This window comes from Geotrypetes seraphini, chromosome 2 (genome assembly GCF_902459505.1).
Source record: "Geotrypetes seraphini chromosome 2, aGeoSer1.1, whole genome shotgun sequence".
NCBI lineage: Eukaryota > Metazoa > Chordata > Amphibia > Gymnophiona > Dermophiidae > Geotrypetes > Geotrypetes seraphini.
Window position 1 is genome coordinate 465,639,851 of NC_047085.1, and position 14,970 is coordinate 465,654,820.

General features: G+C 41.4%; 1 protein-coding gene across 2 annotated transcripts in view; it reads right to left on the minus strand.

Annotated features, from left to right (window-relative positions):
• The window catches only part of DNAJB6 (DnaJ heat shock protein family (Hsp40) member B6), a 308,250-nt gene extending 298,862 nt beyond the window's left edge, over positions 1–9,388 (minus strand). The window contains exons 1-2 of one of the 2 annotated variants that reach the window (XM_033931602.1): positions 9,205–9,388; positions 456–524 (exon numbers count right to left, since the gene is read on the minus strand). The gene's annotated coding sequence lies outside the window, so the exon portion shown is untranslated. The remainder of the gene's footprint in view (positions 1–455; positions 525–9,204) is intronic. The other variant, XM_033931601.1, reaches the window with a different exon arrangement.
• Positions 9,389–14,970: the final 5,582 nt, after the last annotated feature.

The following is a 14,970-nucleotide window of genomic DNA, read 5'->3' on the forward strand; positions in this document are numbered from 1 at the left end:
GCATGGAAATTTATGTGAAGGCCACTGAACTCCGAAAGAAGTTGAAAAAAGTCAAAAATTTATTTTTCTTTCTACTTTTCTTCAATATTTATTTTTAAAGAAAAGTACACAACCGATATAAAATACTTGAAAATACTGTACTTAGAAATAAATAAATGGGAAGGCAACTCGATGGAACTGACGACCTCACAAGCTGGTGTCTGGCGGGAAGGCGCATGTGAGTGCAGGCAGTCTAAAAACTTGCTAAAGCTTAAAATGATACTACACTTTTCACCGTCTGTACCAGGGCTCCGTGGATGATGTCACTCAAATGTGAGAATATGCTGCTTGCTTGTCTTGGGATAATACTGCAACACATGAAAACCACAATAGACTACCTCAAACTACACAAGTCTAAGACCAAGATTCTGGTTCAGCAACCATAACCCTCTAACATGCACAGAAATCAAACTCACTTCAGGAGAGAAGTTGAAAATGGAAAGATCTTCCAAGATACTGGGCGTCATTATTCACTCTTCCTTAACCTATAAAGACCAAATCAATGCAATGATGAGAAAATTCTTTTTCAGACTAAGGCAACTGAGAACAATCAGGCCGGTCATAAACACATTAGTACTGTAGTCCAGCACTGTTTTCATCGGCTAAGAATGATCAGATCACTCGCCAAATTGCTTGATCCTTCTTCCTTAAACACACTGATTTATTCTCTAGTGATATCGCGTATTGACTACTGCAATGTCCTCTTTAAAGGCATCCCAAAAAACAAACTTAGTCTCCAAATTGTGCAAAATACCGCAATAAAAATAATATTTAATGCTAAAAAACACAATCATGTTCCCCCCCCGCCTCTTTTGTAATGCACATTTGCTGCCTGTCGAACACAAGATTAGTTATAAAATTCTAATACTTGTTTTCAAAACATGCATAAGTAATCAACCCAAATTTATCAATAGCCTCCTTATTCCCTACTGTCCAGCCAAAGCTCTTCGCTCTATGAATCAAAACCTCCTTGTAGTCCTCATCATTAAAGCAGATTAACACGTTAAGGCTGACCAATTTCGCAGTGACAGCACCATCTCTTTGGAATTTTATTCCCAATTACATCCGCGAAGAAACATCTTTGCCCCATTTCAAAACAAAGCTGAAAACATTCCTGTTCCAGGATGCTTTTGAAACTTAACTGCCCTTATAAGGGCTAAATACTTGACATTTTTATGAAATCCCCTCCCTACTGTTAATCCTTTGTTCTTTTTTCACAAAAATGGAAAAATTATGTTCTTACCTGTTAATTTTCTTTCCTTTAGACGCAGCAGATGAATCCAGAGACCAACGGGATAGCACACATCTACAAGCAGGCGGAGATAGTGAAACTGATTAACAGGTGGTCCTATTGGCTGGCACACCTCCTGTATCTCCAGTATAGTTCCTTGCCCAAGCATCCGTAACCATCAATAGGCATAGCATGTAAAAAACTTCTTTCCCATAACAAATCTCATGAGAAAGCCTGAAGAGTCATTGGAAGAAGTCAAGATCCCCTCAGAATGAAGTGCAGAAGGTCAGGGAACGGCAGGATGAGAACTGTAGGATCTGTAATAAGAAAGAAATTCTCCTAGGAAAAATCAAGTTTCGCAATGTAAAGAAGAGTATACTGGAACCATGAAAATAGTACTATTTTGCAACGTGAGCAAAATACTTATGTCCTTTAAAGTGAATACGTACTAGACACAATCAAGATGCTGCATCTCCCGCCCCGTGGAAAACAACAGCACCCTAACAGGTATCAGACAAAGCTCACATCACTAATGAGAGCTCCTCCGCGGTTTGATAGAATAGGTAACTGGCTCCTGGTTAGAAGTAGCTGCACAGCCCTTCCTGTCTGGTTGGGGGGTCCGTCTAGCATGTGCCATGAGAAGATGGCGGACAGGAGAAACCAGCGTGATAAGCATGGAAATCTGAAGTCCAGGCCCTCTCAGAAATACAGAAAGAGTGTCCTGGCCGCAGGAAGATGCAAAGTGTCATTATGCCCATAGAGACAGCCCGAACTTGGAAACTGTTAGTACTTCCTTTAGGCATATATATCCTATGCCACTACTAGACACATGCAGCGCAGCACAGAGGCCCAAATAAGAAGGACAGTTACCAACAGACAAAGGCTCAATCTGCAGGTATCTCAAGAGAGACAATGAGATACCCGTGTGAAATACAGGGCACTATCTTACTGCTGATCTCACTGCGCATATGTCAACCCAGTCCGGAGACAAACCGAGCCTGGGTGACCTAGCACAGGTCAGAGTCTGTCTGGTAATCCCCTTGAGTGCTAACCCCAGAGTCCGATTAAGCTAGCAGCTTCCTTCAAGGGAATACAGCAGGAACATAGACATAGACACATAAATCTGCCCAAGCTTGTCCCAAAGCTGTTGAAACACGTACAACTTGTCTGAACCGGAAAGGAGAGAAGCCGCAGCATACCCTGACCAAAGTCAGCTGTAAATAAACTACCTGAACGCTGCAGCTCTCCCGCCATCGCCGGAGACCCAAGCGCAAGCCTGATTCTTGCCGACATGTGGCCACTGCACCAATGCTCCTAGAAACATAGTCGTATTCAAGCCCCGCAAAATTTACCCTGCCGCAGCCTTCATAGAAAGAAAATCAGACTCGGGGAATAACCAGAAGAACGGTGCGGTGCTTCCCACAGCGCCGGAAAAAACATGTCCCATCTCATGCACGCTGCTATAAACCGGCACCTGCCAATCAGCTGCACATGGCCGTGACAAACACCGACGAAAGAGAGCCTCAGAATAAACAGAACTACTACTGCTGCACTGAAACCCAACAAGGAGAACAAGTGTGAGCATGAAATCGCACCGCTACTGCCGCGCTGTAACCAACAAGGAAACCAAGCGCGTGCATGCAAAGGGCGGGAAAGTCCCGGCCCCCTCAACGGATTTCTAATCATAAAGCTTAGCCTCATAAAATATCCATTCCTTAAACATACGTTGACCGAACCCACAGTACTAAGACTCCCAAACAGAACCTGAAGTTCAAACAACAGTAAAAAACACATACATACTCACAAGCTTGTTGTTAGGGCCGGTTGAAGCCAGTAAGAGCTGGTTGTGCAGCAATAACAGGGCAGAATGTAGCAACTGTGGTTTCTTTTTTTTTTTTTTTAACAGAGAAGGGAAAGAAGAAAAAAATCGAGACCCAGTCAGACCCTCTAGCAATGGAGGGAGGGTGAGGCAGGGACCTGGGGGGGCCCAGGTGTAACCCCTAAAGCCGACACCATTCAGCCGGACATCCGTGTCTCACTGAAGAGAAAATCTCAACAGAGAAATAGCATTGCCAGCTCAATGAAGAGAAACCTCAACAGGAGAAAATAAAGTTCCAGTCATAGCCAGAATCCAGGAGCTATTGAAATAGCGACTATCACCTGCTGGGAGATAAGAGCATACTGGAGATACAGGAGGAGTGCCTGCCAATAGGACCACCTGTTAATCAGTTTCTCCATCTCTGCCTGCTAGTAGATGTGTGTTATCCCGTTGGTCTCTGGATTCATCTGCTGCCGTTGCTAAGGAAATTGTAGTTCTTCCCCTTTTTCCTTCTGTTTTTGTTCGTCTTTGTCAGTTGTTGTTTTTTCTCCCCCGTTCGTTTATCGTCAAATCTTAAATCAGTTTTATTATTGTAATTCTATTTTATTGTACACCGCTCAGAAGGCTGATTGAGCGGTATAAAAAATTAATAAACTTCAAACTAATGATCAATCAGGCAATACTACTACTGTACATGGACTACTGTAACTCTCTATACACTGGTATCATAGAAAAAGAACTTAAAAAATTACATATACTTCAAACTACAGCAGCCAGACTAATACTTGGAGCCAGCAAAATGGACAAGGCCACACCACTTCTAAAAACAACTACACTGTCTTCTTGCAATTCCCCACAATCCCTTAGTGATTTAACAACTTTAAATTTAGACACAGAAGAGCACATGCTCAAATACAGATCTTGGACCATTCACTGTACCTCACAGAAAACGTAGGAGATACTACCTTCACAGGACGTGAAAGCAGAAGAAAACAACGAAGCTGACTGATTGGTGTTCAATCTCGTTTATTGAATATGTTTTGGCCCCAAGCAGGCCTGCCTCAGGAAGTCTGAATGTATGACGAGATGATATTTGTGTGGGTACTCACACAAGGCCTCCTGCCCTTGTTAGCTTCCCCTTAATTCTTAATTACTATATGTATGCACTGAATTATTGAATCAATCCCTATGTCAGTGATCCATAAGGCATATAAGAGAGCGCTATATGCCAATAGAACTTTATTACTAAGCCCATCCCCCAAACAAGAGGAAGATGCACTAGTATGCGTTCTCCCATGCTCAGTTCGGGCATTTGGCATTAAACGTATCATCAGACAGCATTGGGGCATTATGCAGTATCATGAGGCATTGCAACATACACCCAGGTTTGCATTTTCTAAACAACGCAACTTAAAACAACAGTTGGTACGCTCTCAGTTTTTCAGGCAACCCCCACTGAGGGTGTTGGGACAGCACAAACCATGTGGGCACTGTAAGATGTGTAAACACAGTATTAGTTTGGAACAAATGTCTTTACATTTCAATCGACTTAGTAAAATCAATGCCCAGCAACGGATTGCAATTCCCGGCAAAGTGGTCTATATAATTCAATGCCAGTGCCATCTATTCTACGTGGGGTGCACTTCTCGTAGTATCAAGACCCGGATAGGGGAACATATCAGCAGGATCCGAACAAGTGTTAAAGAGGCCCCCTTAGTCCAACATTGGCAAGAACATCAACATACAGTGATGGACTTAACATTTTCTATATTAAACATCATTGTCACCACCAGAGGAGATGTTGCCCGTATGCTATGGAAACAGGAACAAAAATGGGTTTTCACCCTCAACATTCTACATCGCTTTAAGAGATTCCTATAACATTCAAGATTGGGTCTCCTGAAGCAGGAATCAAAACGGGGCCACGTTGGGACCCCAGGATTTTCTCATAAGATAAGTTAAAGTATTATAGCTTATCTACAAGAGTGATGTTCGCTTTGTGAGTTATTTGAAGAAAGAATGCCATCTACAAGTGTTTTAAAAGACTGTGATATTTATTCATTTACTTATGATTCTAGCTTGGAGCGTGATCATTAACTGAATCAGTTGCAATGACTGAAAGGTGAACTCATTAAGAGGGTTTTTTAACCTTCCTTGTAGAGTTTCATGTCTCTGAGCAATTAACAATTTTGCTCACCCTCCATGGACAGGTCATTTTTGCAAGTGCGGTCAGTTTATATATATTTTTTTGATATTAGCATTTTCTGACCTTTTTTGTCTATTATCCCTATGATTTCTTAAGGAAATTAATTCAAACTCTTAGCATTTGATGATGACCTTTTGGTACATTTATCGGACCTGGTTAAATCTTTGTCGTGTTTGATGGAAACTTTCCGGAAATATGGAGATTACTCTGGTTTCAAGTTGAATCTGGATAAATCACTTGCTTTGGCTACTTCCCTGCAAATTAGAGACTCTTGGCCAGGTTCCTTTCCACTTCAATGGACAACCACCTCATTTTGATATTTGGGCATTATACTTTCTGCAACAACTATGCTATACTGCAGTAATATAAACTTTTTACTTCGTTACACAGACAATCACTTGACTCGTTGGTCCCCCTTCCTATATCTTTACATGGCAGAGTACAATTATTTAGTATGATACTCTTCCCTACATGCCTTTATATATTATAGCTTTTACCCATCTGGATTTTGAAAAAGGACATTGGTAGATTGAATTCTCTACTCTCTTGTTTTTGATGGAGGGGGAAGAAGCCGCAGTTGGTCCTAAAATTTCTGAATGGGCCATGGGCTTGAGGTTTAGGGCTTCCTGAATTATGACTTTACAATCTGGCCTGTTTCATGCGGTACCTGGGGGGCTTGGTTTCTGATCGTCAAGATTTCACCCCTAAGGTGTTAGAGATGGCTTTCTTTACCACTTGGCACATCCTGTCTTTGTTGCAGGCACGCACTTCAAGCTCCAATACCTTCCTTTCTCAATGGTAGCTTCCTCATTCAAGATGATCTGGTCCTTTTCACTTGGAGTATGGCATTGGAATATATTAGTCATTAGATACCATCTAACCAAGGTACCCGGTTTGGACAATGCTAGCTTTCAGCGTTTAGTGTCTCATGGATTCACATTACTAACTCATATCTTACGCAATGATGGTTCTATGATGTCTTGGCCTGACCTTCACTCTCTCTGCAATTTATCGGTGGGCGATTTTCTGGCCTATACACAACTTCATCATTATGTATGTTCTCTCAAACCTTCCGCTTTGTCCTTTCCTATTGAGGCTAAATTCCAGGAGCTTTTAGATCCCCATTAAGAGGATGGGTTTACAGTATCAGATTTGTATAGAGACTTTCAGCACCTTGGTACACATGTGAATCGGGATGCTCTGCATTGAAGGTGGAGAGGGACAGATTCTTTAAACTAGCAGGGACAACAAAAACAAGAGGTCATTCAGAAAAACTGAGAGGAAAGATTCAAAACGAATGCAAGGAAGTTCTTCTTCACTCAACGGGTGGTGGACACCTGGAATGCGCTTCCAGGAGAGGTGATAGGACAGAGTACAATATTGGGGTTCAAAAAGGGACTGGATGACTTCCTGGAGGCGAAGGGGATTGCAGGGTACAGATAGAAGGGTTACCTACAGGATATTAGGCAAATAGGGTATGAACGTTTTAGGTTAGAAGCACTTACAGGCCATGGGCCTGGGAGGCTGCCGCAGGAGCGGACTGCCGGGCACGATGGACCCCTGGTCTGACCCGGCAGGGGCAATGCTTATGTTCTTATTAAGAGAATCCCCGAGATCTCTGTCAGCACAGACCTGCATGAATGTCAATTTAGGGTTCTCCATCGAGCATACTTTACACCAGAGGTGTCCAATGTCGGTCCTCGAGGGCCGCAGTCCAGTCGGGTTTTCAGGATTTCCCCAATGAATATGCATTGAAAGCAGTGCATGCAAATAGATCTCATGCATATTCATTGGGGAAATCCTGAAAACCCGACTGGACTTCGGCCCTCGAGGACCGACATTGGACACCCCTGCTTTACACAAAGCCAGCTCCACCATACCAGATATGCATACTCACTTCTCTGTCCAAAATGCTCCTGACAGACCCATTCCTTTTTTTGGTCTTGCCCGAAAATTAGACATTTTGGGAGAACTGTTTTATCCTATGTGGAGGGCATTCTAGACCATGCTCTTCGGCAGGTCTCTTGCTCGACAAGTATGAAGCCTTCCATCTTCCTCGTAGAGGCCACCATCAATTTATGAGAAAGGTGGGAGTCTTGGGGAAACAGGCGATTCTCTTGGTCTGGATAAGTGATACTCCGCCTTCTTAATGGTCATAGAGAAATTGCCTACACACCTTGTTGCTTTTGGAAAGGAGGGACTGACTGTCAAAGCTTTAAGCGTAAACAACAATTTCTTCAAATTTGGGGTCTCTATGTTCAGTCCCTGTCTCCTCAGGCCCTTAGTGACATTTTGAATTCCCTTTAATGCAGACTTTTTTGGTATTGGGGTTGCGTGGCACAGGTGGTTGGGGGAGCGCAAGGAGGGAAAATTATTTTTTTTCTTTCACCCTTTTTCTTGAAGTGTATTTTGGGTTCTTTTTAGTTTCTTATTCAGTCTTGTTAGAAATATATTGGATAGTTTAGGGGGGAAGGGGGGATTTGTCTTTTCTCTCAGGGGGCTATAAGAGTCAAAGCCTACTGGGGATGCCATACATTTTGTATACTGGAATCAGCGGTTAGGAGGGGGTGGGATTAAAAGGGAGGGGGGTCAGATAAGAACGTTCACATGTTGTTCCTATATAGTTCTATTGTTGCTTATGTTATTTGTTGTTTTCTCTTTCTTTTTGGAAAAAGAAATTTCAATAAAATTGTTTCAACATACATATTAGGGGAGGGGGACATGTTACTGTGCACTTTTAGAACACTAATATGTAATCATTCTGCTATAGAACATATAACTTATTTTCATAGTGCTATATCAGGGATTTCAAAGTCCCTCCTTGAGGGCCGCAATCCAGTCGGGTTTTCAGGATTTCCCCAATGAATATGCATTGAAAGCAGTGCATGCACATAGATCTCATGCATATTCATTGCAGAAATCCTGAAAACCCGACTAGATTGGGGCCCTCAAAGAGGGACTTTGAGATTCCTGTGCTATACTGTATAGTTAATTTTTTTTAACATTAACAATAAAATCCTACACTCTCACAGATTAAAATACAGAAAACACATTACCCAAACCATTCAACTATTAACCTACTTTCCTCAACACCCCATATACACTAGTACTGGATACCCAAATACTTTCATTACTGTAACCCTGTGAGTGTTAACTGTAACCCTATGTAATGTAATTTGTAACACTGCACGTTAATTTGCAACTCGTTCTGAACTCTCTGGAGAGGACAGGATATAAAACCAACCAAATAAATAAAAATACGTGATCGATACTAAGAATAATGAAACATGTTTATGCAACCCAAAGTATCTCTATAGTAGATTCCCCCCAAAAAAAGTAATAACGAATACAATACAACCCCCCCCCCCAAAAAAAAAAAAAACCAACAACAGTTTAACTTTCAAAGAAAAATTAGTAAACTTCAGCACAAAACGGCAATAAAATTAAGGCCATTCCATTTGTTTCATTTTGTGTGGCAGGCTCCGCCCCCAAACATGAAATTTTCGTTTCCATCCCTAATAGTATGCAAGAAACCCCCCCCCTCAAAAAATTTGGTACCCAGATTCAGAGTGGCCTCCCACCCTCGTTAGCCTCCCCTTCTTCCTTAAAAACATAAATAAAACCATATATATATATACACACACACGTATGTCATGTATTAGAAGCGCGTGTACGCCCGCGCATACACACAGTGGCGTCCACAGTCTAAAATGATGAACATTGAGAGAAAGAGAGGGAACGGGTGTGAGCGTGGACTCAACCAACGGTACCAATCTAACTAGAAAAAGGAAAGCAACAATAAAACCCACCGCCGGCCTACCGTATACCGCAAACGGGACTCAAAAGGCTGATGTTCCGCTACTCGAACACTCCCGCCCTCCCCCACAACGATTCCAGGCCGCTACGCACCTCTTTAGTACAGCCCCTGGACTCCGCACTTCGACTCCAGTAGACAAAACGTCCCCTCGCTACTGAGAACGGCAGCTCGTTCTTTCTCTACTCAGCAACCAAGAGTCGTCAGGAAACAGAACCGCGTCATCGGTGTCTAGGTCGCCGCGCGTTACCTCACTTCCGGCACACGCAGGACCCTGACCTGAGCTGGAAATTGCTAGAAATGTTAACGAGGCGGTATTTCTGGTATTAAGTGGACGCTCTTAATTCCGGGAATAGTGGCTAGTGGCTCTGTATTTTACCCCCGTCTGGAGAAAACTACCCACCTAGATAGCCGTTGGCATCATCACATGCAAAGAGCAGGAGTTACCTTGCTATTTACTGTATATTTCTGGACTATTTTCCGTAGGAATGTGGAATTGAGATGTGCGTTATTTCCGGGCGGGAGGAACGCTGGGTTTTGGTTTCGGTCAATGAACGTAGGGGAGAGTGGCGAAGTGGTTAAAGATATAGCCTCAGCATCCTGAGGTTGTGGGTCCAAACCCATGCTGCTCCTTGTGACTCTGGGCAAGTCACTTAATCCCCCCATCGCCTTACATTTGATAGATTATGAGCCCGCCGGGACAGACAGCGAAAATGATCGTCCTACCTGAATAAATTCATGTAAATCGTTCTGCGCTCCCTTGGGAAAACGGTATAGCAAACTGAATGAATAAATAAATATAGTCGTCTCTATTATGAGTATGTTGCACTCATTTTACCTTCCTGACGCTTGTATTATGACCCATAATGTCAGTGTACTCTTTCTGATCACAGCATCATGCAAGGCAAGCATCAGGAAAAATAAGCTAGGTCGCCCCACAGATGGAAAGTAAAATCAGATGTAGTAGTAAAAAGCAAAAATTCAGAACTGCATCGATTGTAGAGGTGTGGGTTCCAAGCAATTAATCGTGAATGTGTGGAAGAGGGAAGATTCTCAAGTACCGAGAAATACAGTCCAAAACTAATATAATGTGGCAGAAAGATACAGAAATATTTCCAATTGTTTTGGGTACCAGAGGCTTCATTAGAAAAAACTTCCAGGGCCTGAGTTGCCTATACCTATGAAGTCTTATGCACTCTAGAAATATTTCTGTTTAGCACAATGCAAGTTCTGCAAGCCAAACAGAGTGTGGTGCAGACTTAAGTTAAAGCTACAGCTTCAGCTGAGGTTGTAGGTTCAAATCTGCACTGCTCCTTGTGACCCTGGGCAAGTCACTTAATCCTTCACTGGCCCAGGTACATTAGGTAGATTGTGAGCCTGCTGGGACAGATGGGTAAAAATACTTGAGTGCCTGAATAAATCCATGTAAACTGTTCTGAGCTTCCTTGGGAGAACAGTATAGAAAAATGAATAAATATACTCCACATCCCCTCGTTTAGAAGTGAGGTTCATTTCAGTATGGAATGCACAAACCTAAACACTCTAAATTAGTAACAGGCCTAATCAAAGAAAAGTAGCCCACCTCCGGTACCCCATTTTTTCTTCTGCTGTTAGTTGATTGTAAAATTGTTCAAAGATGTCCAGATAAACTGCGGTATTCACAATTGATTCAAAGTAAATTGGGCCCACTATGCGCTCTTCCAGTAAGAACACCATCTTTCTGGCACCAGTATTAGAGGTGAGCTACTTTTCTTTGGTCCAGCCTGTACTTAACCATACTAGGCCAGTAATGGATGTAATCATAGAAGTAAATATACAGTGGAGAAAAAAAAGCCTTAAACTTTTAGCAGCACTCACATAAGATACAATAAACTGCCTTCAATTATATTATGGAAACTATAAACACTAACTTGTGCTCTAACAATTGTTTATTAATACTCATATTGTTATATGAGGACATACATGTCTTAAAGGCAGACATACCATATATACTCGAATATAAGTCGAGACCCCCTTTTTCCCCCCAAAAAAGGAAGAAAAATGTCAGGCGACTTAATATTCAAGTGCCCTGCCCTGTCAGGCTCTGTACCCAGCCCCCTCCCTGCCAAGCTCTGCACCCAGCCCCCCTCCCTCCCCCCCCTGTCAGGCTCTGCACCCAGCACCCTTCCTTCCTTCCCCTGTCAGACTCTGCACCTTGCCCTGCCCTAGTCACATACCTCTACTGCCGATCCCCGGTAAGGAATCCACTCAGCACCGCCAAATCACCCACCTGCTGGTGCCGCTCAGCGGCCAAAGAAACACGGGAGCCAGTTAGCAGTGGGGCAGAACTCAGAAAATTCGCTCCTGCCTGATGCACCTCCACCGGGGATTGGCAGTAGAGATATGAGGCTAGGGCAGGGTGCAGAGCCTGGTGGCGGCTTGCAATAATTGTGGGAAGGGGTGTAATTGTTGGCTCAAATATAAACCGGGACCCCTATGTTTGATTATATACAGCAATATGTTCTAGAAGTTCTGGACAAAAGCCTGACCCTTATATAGGAAATGAATACGTAAAAGATTTATTATCATGAGTGTATAGGTCAGTCTACTACTGACTTCATGCATATGGTTTACATCTTTGCGATAAACTCCATTAACCATTATTTATTGGGGCTAAAACTGGTAACTGCTAAAGATATGAATTCCCAACTATGTTGTCCTTTCCTGAATGTCTCAGAGTCAAGTAACATTTGTTTTGTCATTCACATTAAAGACATGAGTTAAGATACAGTACATCTGAGAAAAGGCTGACTATGTTATAGAAATTGAGCCTAGTCCTATATTAGTAAGAACCATATATACTCAAATATAAACCGAGGTATCCTTTTTTCCCCTCCAAAAAGAGAGTGTGTGTGTTTGGGGGGGGGGGGAGAGAATTGACTTGAATAAAAACTGAGATTAGAAATTGTGTTATCATAACACAAACAGTGAAAAACTGTTTTTACAAATTGCGCATGATCAGGTCGTTAGCAAAAGTATTAGAATCATCAGCACTCAATATACTTATCCACTCTCTGGTCATTTCAAAACTCAATTATGGTAATTCTTTGCTAAAAGGTATCACTCAAAAACAAATAAGGAAACAACTTATCCAAAACACTACATAAAATGATAAATTCAAAAAATGATAAATTCAAAAAGTACAACCATGTAGCACACCTCTTTTAAAAAATGCTCATTGGTTGCCAATATCACATCACATTACCTATAAAATAGCATTACTTTCATTTAAGATCTGCCAATCTAATCTGCCTACCTTTTTGGACAGCTTACTGATCCCTTATACTCCATCCAGAATGCTGCTGTCCTCTGACCAAAACCTTTTCTCTGTACCATCTCTCAAAGTTATTGGCACGAGACGAGCAGAAATATTTTCAGTAGCTGCGCCTCAATTATGGAATTCTTTGCCTAGATATATTAGAGGAGAACCCACTGTAGATAAGTTCAAATGTTTCTTTTTAAAGATGCTTTTGATAATTAAAACTCACCAATCAAACATTTTTGTAGGTCTTTTGCTTTTAAATATTTTTGCTTCTGCTTTTAGCCCCTCCCTATTATATGACCCTTCATTATCTTTTTCTAAAATTTTTGGAGTTCCACCCCGTTTCCCATTGTTGTCTGTAAGTCTGTCTATTTTTGTTAACGTATGTGTGAAATGTTCCTCTTAAACTAAACTAAACCTTGGGTTTGTATACCGCACCATCTCCATAGTTGTGGAGCTCGGCACGGTTTACAGGATTTGTAATGAGGAGGGAACTCCAAGGAAGGGCTAGAAGAAGATCAGAGGAGAGGAGAATGTTAGAGGGCTAGGATATTTCTACCCCTTTTTACTTTTTTACATTTGTAATTTGCTTTGAAACTATGTTATAAGCGTTTGCATCAAATTTTAATAAACATGAAACATGAGCCAGTCTATAACGACTGCTCACCTTCCCTCCCCATCAGCTATCTCATAAGTCACAAAAAATAATACAAATATGATATATATATCCCAAAGCTAACATATTCACAAGGTCCCTACATAGGAAAATGCAACTACAAACTAAAATAAATGTAGACATAAATCAAACTTAAACCTCAAGAAGCCACATGCCATTCAACACCAGAGAAAAAGAAACAGCACTCTACACTGGAAACTAAAAAGAAAGCAGTGTAAATTTACTGTAAAACTGCATTTTCTGTTCATGAAATTAAAAAATAAAATTATTTCTACCTTTGGCCATTTTATTCCCCCATGCCAAGCTCATGCCCTCCCTTCCCCCCTCTTTAAATCTTCACCAGTTTGAACAACTTCTCCATCCTGCTGATCATGCTGGCCTGGCTTCCCTCTGAAATCACTTTCTGATTGCCCAATCTTCCAATTTCCTAAGGTCTTCCTGCAGTTTTTCACTGTCCACATGCATTTTAACAACTTTGAACACTTGTGTCATCTGCAAATTTAATCAGCTCACTCGTTCCAATTTCCAGATCATTTATAAAGAAGTTAAATAGCACCGGTCCCAGTACAGATCCCTGTGGCACACCACTATTTACCCTCCTCCATTGAGAAAAATTGCTATATAACCCTACGCTTTGTTTTCTGTCCTTTGTTTTAGCCACTTTTATGCTAAATTGTATTGGTTACCATTTGGGGCTAGAGTGTTTTTTAAGTTTGGGTGTATTTGTTATAAGGCAATTTTGGCTATTGCCATCCTATTTAGTTTCTTATTTGAAATTGTCTTGTTCAACAAAATGTACCAGAAATTCGGATATGTTCGTCTTCCCTGCCCCAAGGGCCTGCCATTACAAAACTTTTTTTGGACAGGACATTGGAGTATCAGGCTGAGAAAATGAACTCCTGGATAAAGCTGCTGATTGCTCAAACCTACTCTTACTTTACATTTAGGAAATCATTAAAAATTTATTTATTTGATAAACAAGAATGTTGACTTTAATTTTATGATGTGGTTCTATTTTTATTCTTCTAAACTTTTTATTTTTTAGTAATATTTGAAATTGTATTTTAATCAATGCTGTATCTGACTGCTAAATGAAGTATTGTTTTTATGAAATTGTATTTTTTCGCTGAAATGTTTCAGTTTTTTTATTTCTGTTGTGAACCGCCCAGAACTGTTGGTAGGGCTGTATATAAGAAAATAAATTATTATTATTATTATATAATAACCTATTCTTAATCCACAATTCATCTTTGCCTCCTAACCCATGACTCTTTAATTTTCTCAGGAGCCTCTCATGAGGAACTTTATCAAAAGCTTTCTGGAAATCTAGATATACTACATCAGGGGTGTCAAAGTCCCTCTTTGAGGGCTGCAATCCAGACGGGTTTTCAGGATTTCCCCAATGAATATGCATGAGATCTATTTGTATGCACTGCTTTCATTGTATGCTAATAGATCTCATGCATATTCATTGGGGAAATCCTGAAAACCCGACTGGATTGCGGTCCTTGAGGAGGGACTTTGACACCCCTGCACTACATCAACCGGCTCAACTTTATCCACATGTTTATTCACATCTTCAAAGAAGTTAATCAAATTGCTGAGGCAAGATCTTCCTCGGCTGAACTCATGCTGACTGTCTCATTAAATCATGTTTGTCTACATATTCCACAATTTTATTTTTTACAATTGTTTCCACATTTTGCCCAGCATTGAAGTCAGGCTTACCAGTCTGTAATTTCTGGGTTCTCCCCTGGAGCCCTTTTTAAAAATTGGCGTAACATTGGCCACCCTCCAATCTTCAGGTACTACAGATGATTTTAGCGACAGGTTACAGATCACTAACAGCAGGACATGGCAGAGGTAAGGCCCCAGTGAGGCAGG